The sequence below is a fragment of the Bidens hawaiensis genome, unplaced genomic scaffold (genome assembly GCF_021521415.1).
Source record: "Bidens hawaiensis isolate Kalapana, Puna unplaced genomic scaffold, B.hawaiensis_p1.1 tig00031486_1, whole genome shotgun sequence".
In the NCBI taxonomy this organism is placed as follows: domain Eukaryota; kingdom Viridiplantae; phylum Streptophyta; class Magnoliopsida; order Asterales; family Asteraceae; genus Bidens; species Bidens hawaiensis.
The window spans coordinates 124,498-134,628 of record NW_027505213.1 but is presented as its reverse complement, the minus strand read 5'-3'; positions in this window follow the sequence as shown (position 1 = coordinate 134,628).

Sequence of the window (10,131 nt, the reverse complement as noted above, 5' to 3'; positions counted from 1 at the left end):
CTGTTAATATTGAGCCTAGTGATATTATATATATATTAAATAGAGGATTTTTCTCCTCTCACAAAATTATTATTCATTTTACTATTCACTATTTTAATATTTTATTAATTATAACCCCTAAATCATTATCCATAATTTCACAATTAAAATGATGGATTTTATTTCCTTTATTTTATTTTTTGTTTAAACTAAATAAAATACTTAACAAACTATATTTTTAAACACTAAACTTGAGCGAGTGTCGGATTTACATGTTTTATTTGTCCGTTAAATAGTTTTCTTAAACTTTGCTTTCATATTTTTTATAGTATGTCTTTACAATGATCGAAAAATTTTTCATGATTTTAAAAATCCCATCGTCGCATGGTTTTATATCCGTATTTCAACGTTTGGTACCTCACATTTAAAATACTTTTTTTTGGCTTACTAATTTTTGTTTACGAGTTTGTGTTGGTACCGCTGATAGTAACCGAATTGGTGTTGGTTCGCAGCTGTAAAGCGCCAGTTTTTTTGGTTCTACATATGATATAAATTGTTGTATTTTGACATTGACGGCTTTGTTTCTTTTGTTTAGTTTCGATGTCATAACTTGATACAGAATGACTTCGCGTCGGCAACGAGTTTATAGTTTAACTTTTTTACGTATGTGTTTTTGTTCGATTTAACGGTCCCGTCACGTAGCGCGAGTCCTAAATCCTAGTAAATATTTAAATGGTGGATAAATTGTTGTTATGATATACTTTAAGTTATCCCAGGAACCAATTGGCCCGTGGACAAATGAGTTTTGTTACTTTGGAATACAAAGGCTAAAGCACAATAAAAGAAAACAAGGAATAAAGAAACAAAAACTACAAAGCATGTTGGGCACCTGGGCCAATAACTAAACAGGCGACTGGTGCAGTTTTTAATATTATTATTATTATATATAATTAACAAGTTTGGTGCCACAAGGGCCCTCACGGTTTACTGGGCATTTGCTGGCATTATATTGGTCGGTGATTTTTTTTAATTCAGTTATCATAATAAATGTATTTGTCGGTGATATTTTTAGCTCAGTTACCATAATAAACGTAATGGAAACGACCAAAAGCAATTTTCTTTTGTTTTAGTTCAGGACCATAATAAATCTAAAAGGAACCGATCGAGTTTGCGCAGACTCACGGCCTATTTAAAGCCCATGACCGACAACACTACCGACCGAACCCCCCCCCCAAATTGGTCGTTGGTCCACCTCAAGTTTTATATTTTTTTCGTTTTTAGTTCCGGTACCTTAAGGTACGTAATCAAAACCGACCGAATTCGTGTCAAGTTACCGCCTCAATGCTCGAGGCCGACAACGCTTGAGTTTTACCACCGCCGGGTTTGCCAACCAAATAAAAATCGTCTTAAATCTTTTGTTTTCTTATATGTTAATGTTTTTATTATGTTAATTTGACGAATTAATTTTTTTGGGTTTTAACCCTCAAATTTTACCAATTGTGTCTATATTGTAACGAACGCAGCCGGTACTGACTGAATTCGTGTCGACTCATCGTCGTAATGCTCGGGTTTACCAACACCCGGGTTTCAACCCTGGGGCTTTGCTAGCTGTCCCGGCGCAACTCGCCAGGTAGAAAAACTAGTTTAATATATTTGAAAATTAGGATTGACAATTTATAATAAACTAATAGGTACATTTGATACTGGTGGGTATGGTCGGATATACCTAATAGCCACGAGTGTTGGACAAAGTATGGGACACGATTTTACAATGGATTTAAGATTAGGATTATCGGTACCAGCCATGCATTTGTCCCGTTCTCAAGCCTATCTATCACCCAGTGATGACCATGACAATCTTTTATGCAAATTCATAATTTTGGTGAAAATCTGACTATTTTCAAATGAAAAATAAAAAAAATAGTAATAATAAATAAAGAACGCTCCCTTTGGACGCCTTGCAATTAAGGATCCGAACTAGTTTTATACATCGTATATGATATGTTTACACTTCCCGATGCCAATTTAACCTCTTACTTCCATTGTTGATAAGTTTGGGTCAAACCCCCCAAATTACATGTGCATATCATATGAGTGTCATACTATATGTTGATATGCAACAACAGGGCAAAGCATCATAAGATATAATATGCACTCTTGCAAAACTTCACTATGTATTATAGTTAGCCAAATTATGTAAATAAACCAATACCCATATCCAAGACTAAGTAAGGTATTAGTAGCTTAGAAGGGTCTAATGCATTGATTATAAAATGTTGATTGTGTTTAACTAAATGTTGATTGGTAGCTTACAAGGGTCTCATTGTTAACCCAATACCCATATCCAAGACTAAGCAAGTTATATTATCATACACAATCAACATTTTATAATAAACACATGAGACCCTTCTAAGCTACTAATAACTTAATTATGTCTCCCTTATAAAAAAGCACATGTGGTTTCAAGGTTAAAAAAAAAACCTTTTAATATGAAATGACCACCCAAATGATAAATTATTCATTTCCATTCACTAAATGTTAGAAGTTAGCTTTAGTCACCAAATTCACATGCAATCTTCTGGATTTTTTCTCTAGTTGTTTGGGCTGGGTCGACCCACAAGGCCTTTTGTTGTCTATCTATTACTTTTCCTAAATTTAGCCAGGCAAATTCTTTGTTGAATGAAGGGTAGGCTTTAACTAAACGACAATAACAATAACAATAACAATAATCATTCATGCTCATTTCGTTAGATATTCCATGATTGATAGATTTAGTTTTTATCGAGTAAGCTGGGGTTTTCGTCCCTGTGGCTTGTTCAAATAAATCTATGGTTTTGGTCTAGTAGTTTCAAATTTGCGATTTTCGTCCCTGTGGTTTCATTTCACTTGTAATTAAACCCGGATTCACTAATCCTGTTAAGTCTGGTCCTTAAACTCATCAGCATGTCCTTCACGTGAGGGACAGTTTTGTCATTTCCCCCAAATAAACTCTAGTCCTAATTCGCAAGCCCCCTCACGCGAGGGGCTGAGGTTTATTTTGGAAAAAAAAAAAAGAGGACAAAACTGCCCCTCACGTGAAGGACATGCTGATGGGTTTAACGGCCAGACTTAACATGCTTAGTGAATTTGGGTTTAATTGCAAGTGAAATAAACCACAGAGACGAAAATCGCAAATTTGAAACTATTGGACTAAAACTGCATATTTGGACAAAGCACAAGGACGAAAACTGCAGCTCACTCTTTTTTTAAGGACTAACGAATCTTTTAAATTGGTTACTGACTAAATTCATCACATCAGGATACACTCGTCTTTCGATCCGGAGAGTACTTTCACCTAAATCCAATGTCCGAGAACACTCGTTCGAAGGCACGACAATGCGATTAGATAAAACTCGTTCAGTTCAAGGATCCAACTAGTGAACATCACATGCTCACCTAGTCTCCAATCATCCACCTTGGTGCCGCTGAAACTAAATGCTGGGGCAGAAATCCACAGAACACCAAGTCTCTTCCTTACTACCCCACCATTAACTTATTGGCTCGATAAAAGTTACCTAACATGATTTATACTAGGATTTAGGACCCACGCTTCGCGACGGGACCGTTAAATCAAACAAAAACACATAAGTGTTGTAAGTCAATGTGAAGTCAGTCTGTATCAAGTTATGACATCAAAACTAAACAAAAGAAATAAACTGTCAATACCAAAAGACAACAAATTATATCATATGTAGAACCAAAAAAACCGGCACGTTACAGCTACGAACCAATACAAATCCGGTTAGTATCAGCGGCACCAACACAAATTCGTAAACATAAGTTAGTAAGCCAAAAAAATATTTTAAAAGCAATGTATTAAACGTGGAAACGCAAATATAAAACCATGCGACAATGGGGTATTTTTAAATCATGAAAAAATTTTCGGTTATTGTAAAGACATACTGTAAAAAAAAATATGAAAGCAAAGTTTAAGAAAACCTTTTATACATTGGAAAAATCAGTTTTGTTATTAATATACTAGGAAATGGGTAAAAGAATAACTGAAAGAAAGGAAATCTATTAGTTATTCGTTAAAGTTTCATTTATTCAATGACCAGAATTAGACGGGGATATATCGCTCGGAGACGTAGAACAAAAATTTGTTTATTTGCATCAAGCTTTCGGGGGCTCATTCAAGACTTGCTCGAACTATTACTCAACAAAAACTGTCTTCGTGCTGGCCTTGATTTTACTAAAGACGATGAGAACGTGAACTCCCAACCATTTATGCGTTGGAGAGACCGTTTCTTATTTTTTACCGAAGTTATTTATAAATCACAAGCTGAAACAAGTGAAATCAAAGGGCATTACTTGAATGCTACTGCGGGTACATGCGAAGAAATGATGAAAAGGGCTATATTTACCAGAGAATTGGGAGTTCCTATCGTAATGCATGATTACCTAACAGAGGGATTCACTGCAAATAGTAGTTGGCTCATTATTGCCGAGATAATGGCTTGCTTCTTCACATCCACCGTGCAATGCATGCAGTTATTGATAGACAGAAGAATCACGGTATGCACTTCCGTGTACTAGTCCTCTGGGAGGGCGATTGGGACGTGGGAATAAGGGCCTTTATGACACAATTAATAATTTGATTCATTTTCAATTAGGGCTTGCTCTAGCTTCTTTAGGGGTTATAACTTCTTTAGTAGCTCAACACATGTACTCTTTACCCGCTTATGCGTTTATAGCACAAGACTTTACTACCCAAGCTGCGTTATATACTCATCACCAATACATCGCAGGATTCATCATGACAAGAGCTTTTGCTCATGGAGCTATATTTTTTATTAGGGATTACAATCCAGAATAGAATGACGATAGTGTATTGGCAAGAATGCTAGAACATAAAGAAGCTATCATATCTCATTTAAGTTGGGCCAGCCTCTTTTTGGGTTTCCATACCTTGGGACTTTATGTTCATAATAATGTCATGCTTGCCTTTGGTATTCCGGAAAAGCAAATCTTAATCGAACCTATATTTGCTCAATGGATACAATATGCTTATGGTAAAACTTCATATGGGTTTGATATACTTTTATCTTCAATGAATGGCCTGGCACTCGATTCAGGTCAAAGCATATGGTTGCCAGGTTGGTTTAATGCTGTTAATGAGAATAGAAATTCACCATTCTTAACAATAGGTCCTGGAGACTTTTTGGTTCATCATGCTATTGCTCTGGGTTTACATACAACTACATTGATCTTAGTAAAAGGTGCATTAGATGCGCGTGGTTCCAAGTTAATGCCATATAAAGAGGATTTTGGTTATTGTTTTCTGTGCGGTGGCCCAGTACGAGGTGGTACTTGTGATATTTCGGCTTAGGACACATTTTATTTGGTAGTTTTTTGGATTTTAAATACCACTGGATGAGTTACTTTTTATTGGCATTGGAAGCACATTACATTATGACAGGGTAATGTATCACAGTTTAATGAATCTTTCACTTATTTGATGGGCTGGTTAAGAGATTATTTATGGTTAAACTCTTCACAACTTATTAATGGATATAATCCTTTTGGTATGAATAGTTTATCAGTCTGGGCATGGATATTTTTGTTTGGACATCTTGCTTGGGCTACTGGATTTATGTTTTTAATTTCCTGGCGTGGATATTGGCAGGAATTGATTCAAACTTTAGCATTGGCTCATGAACGCACACCTTTGGCCAATTTGATTCGTTGGAGAGAGAAACCGATGGCACTTTCCATTGTAATTTAACCGACAAATAAAACATGTAAAGCGGGCACTCGCCCAAGTTTAGTGTTTAAAAATATAGTTTGTTAAATATTTTAATTAGTTTAAACAAAAAGTAAAATAAAAGAAATAAAAACCATCATTTTTATTTATGAAATTATGAATAATGATTTAGTGGTTAAAATTAATTATATATTAAAATATTAAATAGTAAAATGAGTAGTAACTTTGTAAGAAGATTTATATATTAATTATATTAAATAATAATAAAACATTCTCATAGTGTACATCAGAAAATCATAGTGTGACAACTTGAGGAGAGAGTCTGAGATTTCAACAATAAGACTTTAATACATACAACTTCATGTTCACACTAGTCTAAAACTTTACGTATAACATACTTCATGTTCGCACCAGTCAATACAACTTCATACACACCTTGCATTTGTACCGGTCAACCCTATTATCGTCCGGTCAAAGTTCACAACTATCAAAAAAATAATCACACAATAATACAATATCAAAGTGTATTTTTCTTGATGAAACGGTATTTTTGGAGTGGTCATTTTTCTTTATTTTTTTTAAAGTTTTCACCTTATTTAAACGTTCATGATTTTTTTGTCAACATTCTTTTTAATTCCCAAAAAAGCACTTTTATCTTTAATGCAATATAAAATGAGAATTTTAAATAAATACACGAAAGGTATTTTTGTGTTATATGGTTGTACTAGCTTTTATCTCCTATATTACGGGGTTGTTTTACATTATTCGTTTATAATATTTAAGATATATTTTTTTTGGATTTTAGTTTTATTTATTAAATGAAATTAATAATATACTTAGGATTTGATGATGAAAGAGTTTCACAAATAAATGAGATGTTATAACCCAGTTTAAAAGTTATCTGAGTTTAGTGAGACACATGACCCACTTATTTTTTTTACTATAAAATTGTTTCTTAATTATAAATAATATAATATCTTTAAAAAAATTGGTTACTAATTTATAATGTATCTCTATTTTATAGGATTTTATATCAAATATTTGGTGAGATTAATTTTAATTTAATGAGACATTATAACCCGTTTAAATGCTATCTGGGTTTGGTGAGACCCATACCCGTGAATTCGGGTCAAATAAATGAGAAACCTCTATTTACAAATAAAACAATCTGGTGGCTTAAAAAAATGTATGGAGGTTTCGTTTTTATATATTTAAGATTGCATATTTTATGTTGTATTAGTGTATTGCATGTTGTGATGCATTACTATGCTATATTTTTGTGTTGTACTTGAAAAAGAGTTGAAAGTTTGTTTTTTAACCAATATGCCTTTTAATCTTGATTTAAAGAGTGGCAGTTTTATAAACCTTCGTAGCATATTTAGACAAAACACACTTTTAATTTGATATAATGCCTACATATATGGATGTGCAGAGCGTGTGAATCAAAAGATGTGGTGACAAAAGTGTAAAAAACACATTATGGATTATGTAAAGGGTGAGATGATTATAAGTAGCGTAATTGTTTGCACAACTAACGTAATTACTTTACTTATAACTAGAGTAATTATACTAGAACGATATTACTGCAGTTATAAAAGGATAACTATTCTAGTTGTACTGACAATTACGCAACATATACTAGATTTAATATAAATACTGTATTGGCCATGGGCGGATTTTGCTTTAAATTAATCAATTTCCACGCTTCGCATGTGAATTCCTATTTGTATGTGTGGGTGTGATTCTATGTTCGTGGAATCGTTGGCACTCCCATTGCTTTTATGTAATTGCTATGAAGAACAATTAAGCCACAGTGTGACGGATTCTATATGATAAGCCTTCAATGGTAGCTAAGCTAGACTTTGCTTCAAACACAAGCCAAGTTTTGTAGCATCTTGAAGAAAAAACAGTTATGGTAGCCAGTTTGCTATAAGTTTGTCTGATTAAATCATTTTTATAAAATTATAACTTTTTTTGTAACTTTAATGTCACGTTTTAAGGATGGTCTATGTTAGAATGTTTATTAACAAAATACATGTTTGGTTAGTTTCCAAAAAATTAATATATTTTTATCATGTGTAATTAAAAAAGTATCCATGTTTTATCAACTTATATTATGATAACATAAGTTTGTTTATTTTAAAGTAAAATATATTCTCGGATTATATTTTATGTATTTTGAATAATCTATTTATTTATTTTTTAATTATTGCGACCAAATGGAATCTATTTATTTATTTATTTTTTAATTAATGTCAATTTCATGTTAATTTATCAACACTAAACTTGTTTTAAATCATAAAAGCATTTTTTACAATTAAAAAAACAAGAAAATAAGCTAAAAGTCGTTTATAGTAAACTAAAGTAAAAAAAAGTAAACTGAATGAAAAAAAAAAGTAAGGAATAAAAGAAAGTGGTTCATATATGCAGCCTTCGAATCGAATTATCCCATTTTAATGTTTAAGTTTGATTCAAATTCAAAATTTATTCGGCAAGTTCGATTCATATTCAAATTAGTCAATTTGAAATTCGATTCAAGTTTCAAATTTGAATCAAATTAAGTAAAAAAAGTATACACTAGTTTAATTATAATTTCAAAACCACTACAGATTTGAGTTTTTTAAAAACAAATAATACAGGTTTATAATAATCATTTATGAGATACAAAATCCTAAATATTAAAAGTGGTCATGCTTTATTACAATACAATTAAAAAACATATATTATGAATTAATAATCGAAATGGTGAACTTCCAACTGTTTTACAACTTTCTATAATTACTTTCTATAAATACGTGTATATATAATAAAAACAAAATGTGTAATTTGTATTCAAATTTTGAATCATAAAAATCACAATTTTGTATTTGATTCGAAATTCAATTATTAAATCAAATGCAAACCGAATAGAAATCAAATTTTCAAAAATCGAATTCAAACCTTCAACTTCGAATTCAAATTGAATTTTGAGTTCCTCGTTATTTACTGAACAGTCCTATAACTTTTATGTTAAGGAAAACCGCATGAAAACATTTAATAAACATACGAGTTATCCTATCTTGACAAAGTACAAATCTATTTTAAAGAGATTACTTTCCGTGTCTTTCTAAAAAAACGCTTTCTACCAAAAAAAAACATATTACAAACAAGTGCGTAGACTACCATTGCTACATTAAATACTTTAACTTCGGTTGCGAAATTAACAAAATGAAAACACTTATTTTTTTAACAGCATTTGGAATCACCCTCAATACCCGTATGAGCATTCTAAAGACGGGATGTTAAACGTCCACATTTAATACTGATTTTGACGCTTCAGGTTTGATTTGCCAAAAATCACATTAAAAAGGAAATCCATCAATATAGAAACACCCCTTAAGTTATGTTTCGAACTTAAAAAAACCGACAACATAAAACAATTAAAACGTATAACTGGGTTAATTGGAATGAGTTGTTAGGCAACTTAAAAGACAAATGTTTGGCCAAAGTTCCCTAACTACTTTCCTATCCCCTTTTAATGCAATGGTGAAAAGACTAAAGCACTAAAAGACTTGTAAACATCAAAGTTGCGACTTTAAAACAATTAAAACTAATAAATACATTCATCCTTTTCTAAAAGAGCAATAAACATATGTTATTTTTATTAAATGACAAATTTCGTACTTCCTCGAAACTTGAACCCACAACTTCAGTTGTTTAAAAGGTCTTGTCTCTGCTGCCAGACCATCTAGAACAAATTGGTCGCAGCGACATAGCTAAGATTCTTTTCTCACGTGTTTGAAAAATTTCGACGGACAAATGACCGATTGTTTGGCCTGGTTAAGCGATTCGGGTCAAGTCACATAATAAAAATAACAAAAATCAAATTAAAATGCAACAAATTATCATTAGACTTAACAAGCTAGTACTTTTAACTGAGGGTTAAGCATCGCTATCAAGGTTTCTAAAGGTTCTGTGTAAATGTTCTTAACGGTTCGATGCCGAAATTTGATGCGATGTCGAAATACACGAATATATAACACTAAAAACTTTTGTATAAATTCGACCGAGCCCGTTCCTCTTTATCTGTCTACGCCCCTGACTAGACGTGTATTAAATTCATTGGATGAGATAAAGTTGAATTAATAACTAATTATATATAATAGATTAATATCACGTAACTCCTTAATATAATAACAATTAGTTATCAAATATGAAACATGTCAAACAATACTTATCAAATAATACTACAAATTTTTTCCACAACGTGATAAATATAACAATTCTTTAATATTTATTCGAAACCACATGATTCCATCCTCACACAATAATAATATACACCCAACCTCATCCCCCACACTCATTACTACTCACAAAATAACTTGTACGAGTTCGGCTGAACCCGTTCCCTTTTACCTGTCTACGCTGCC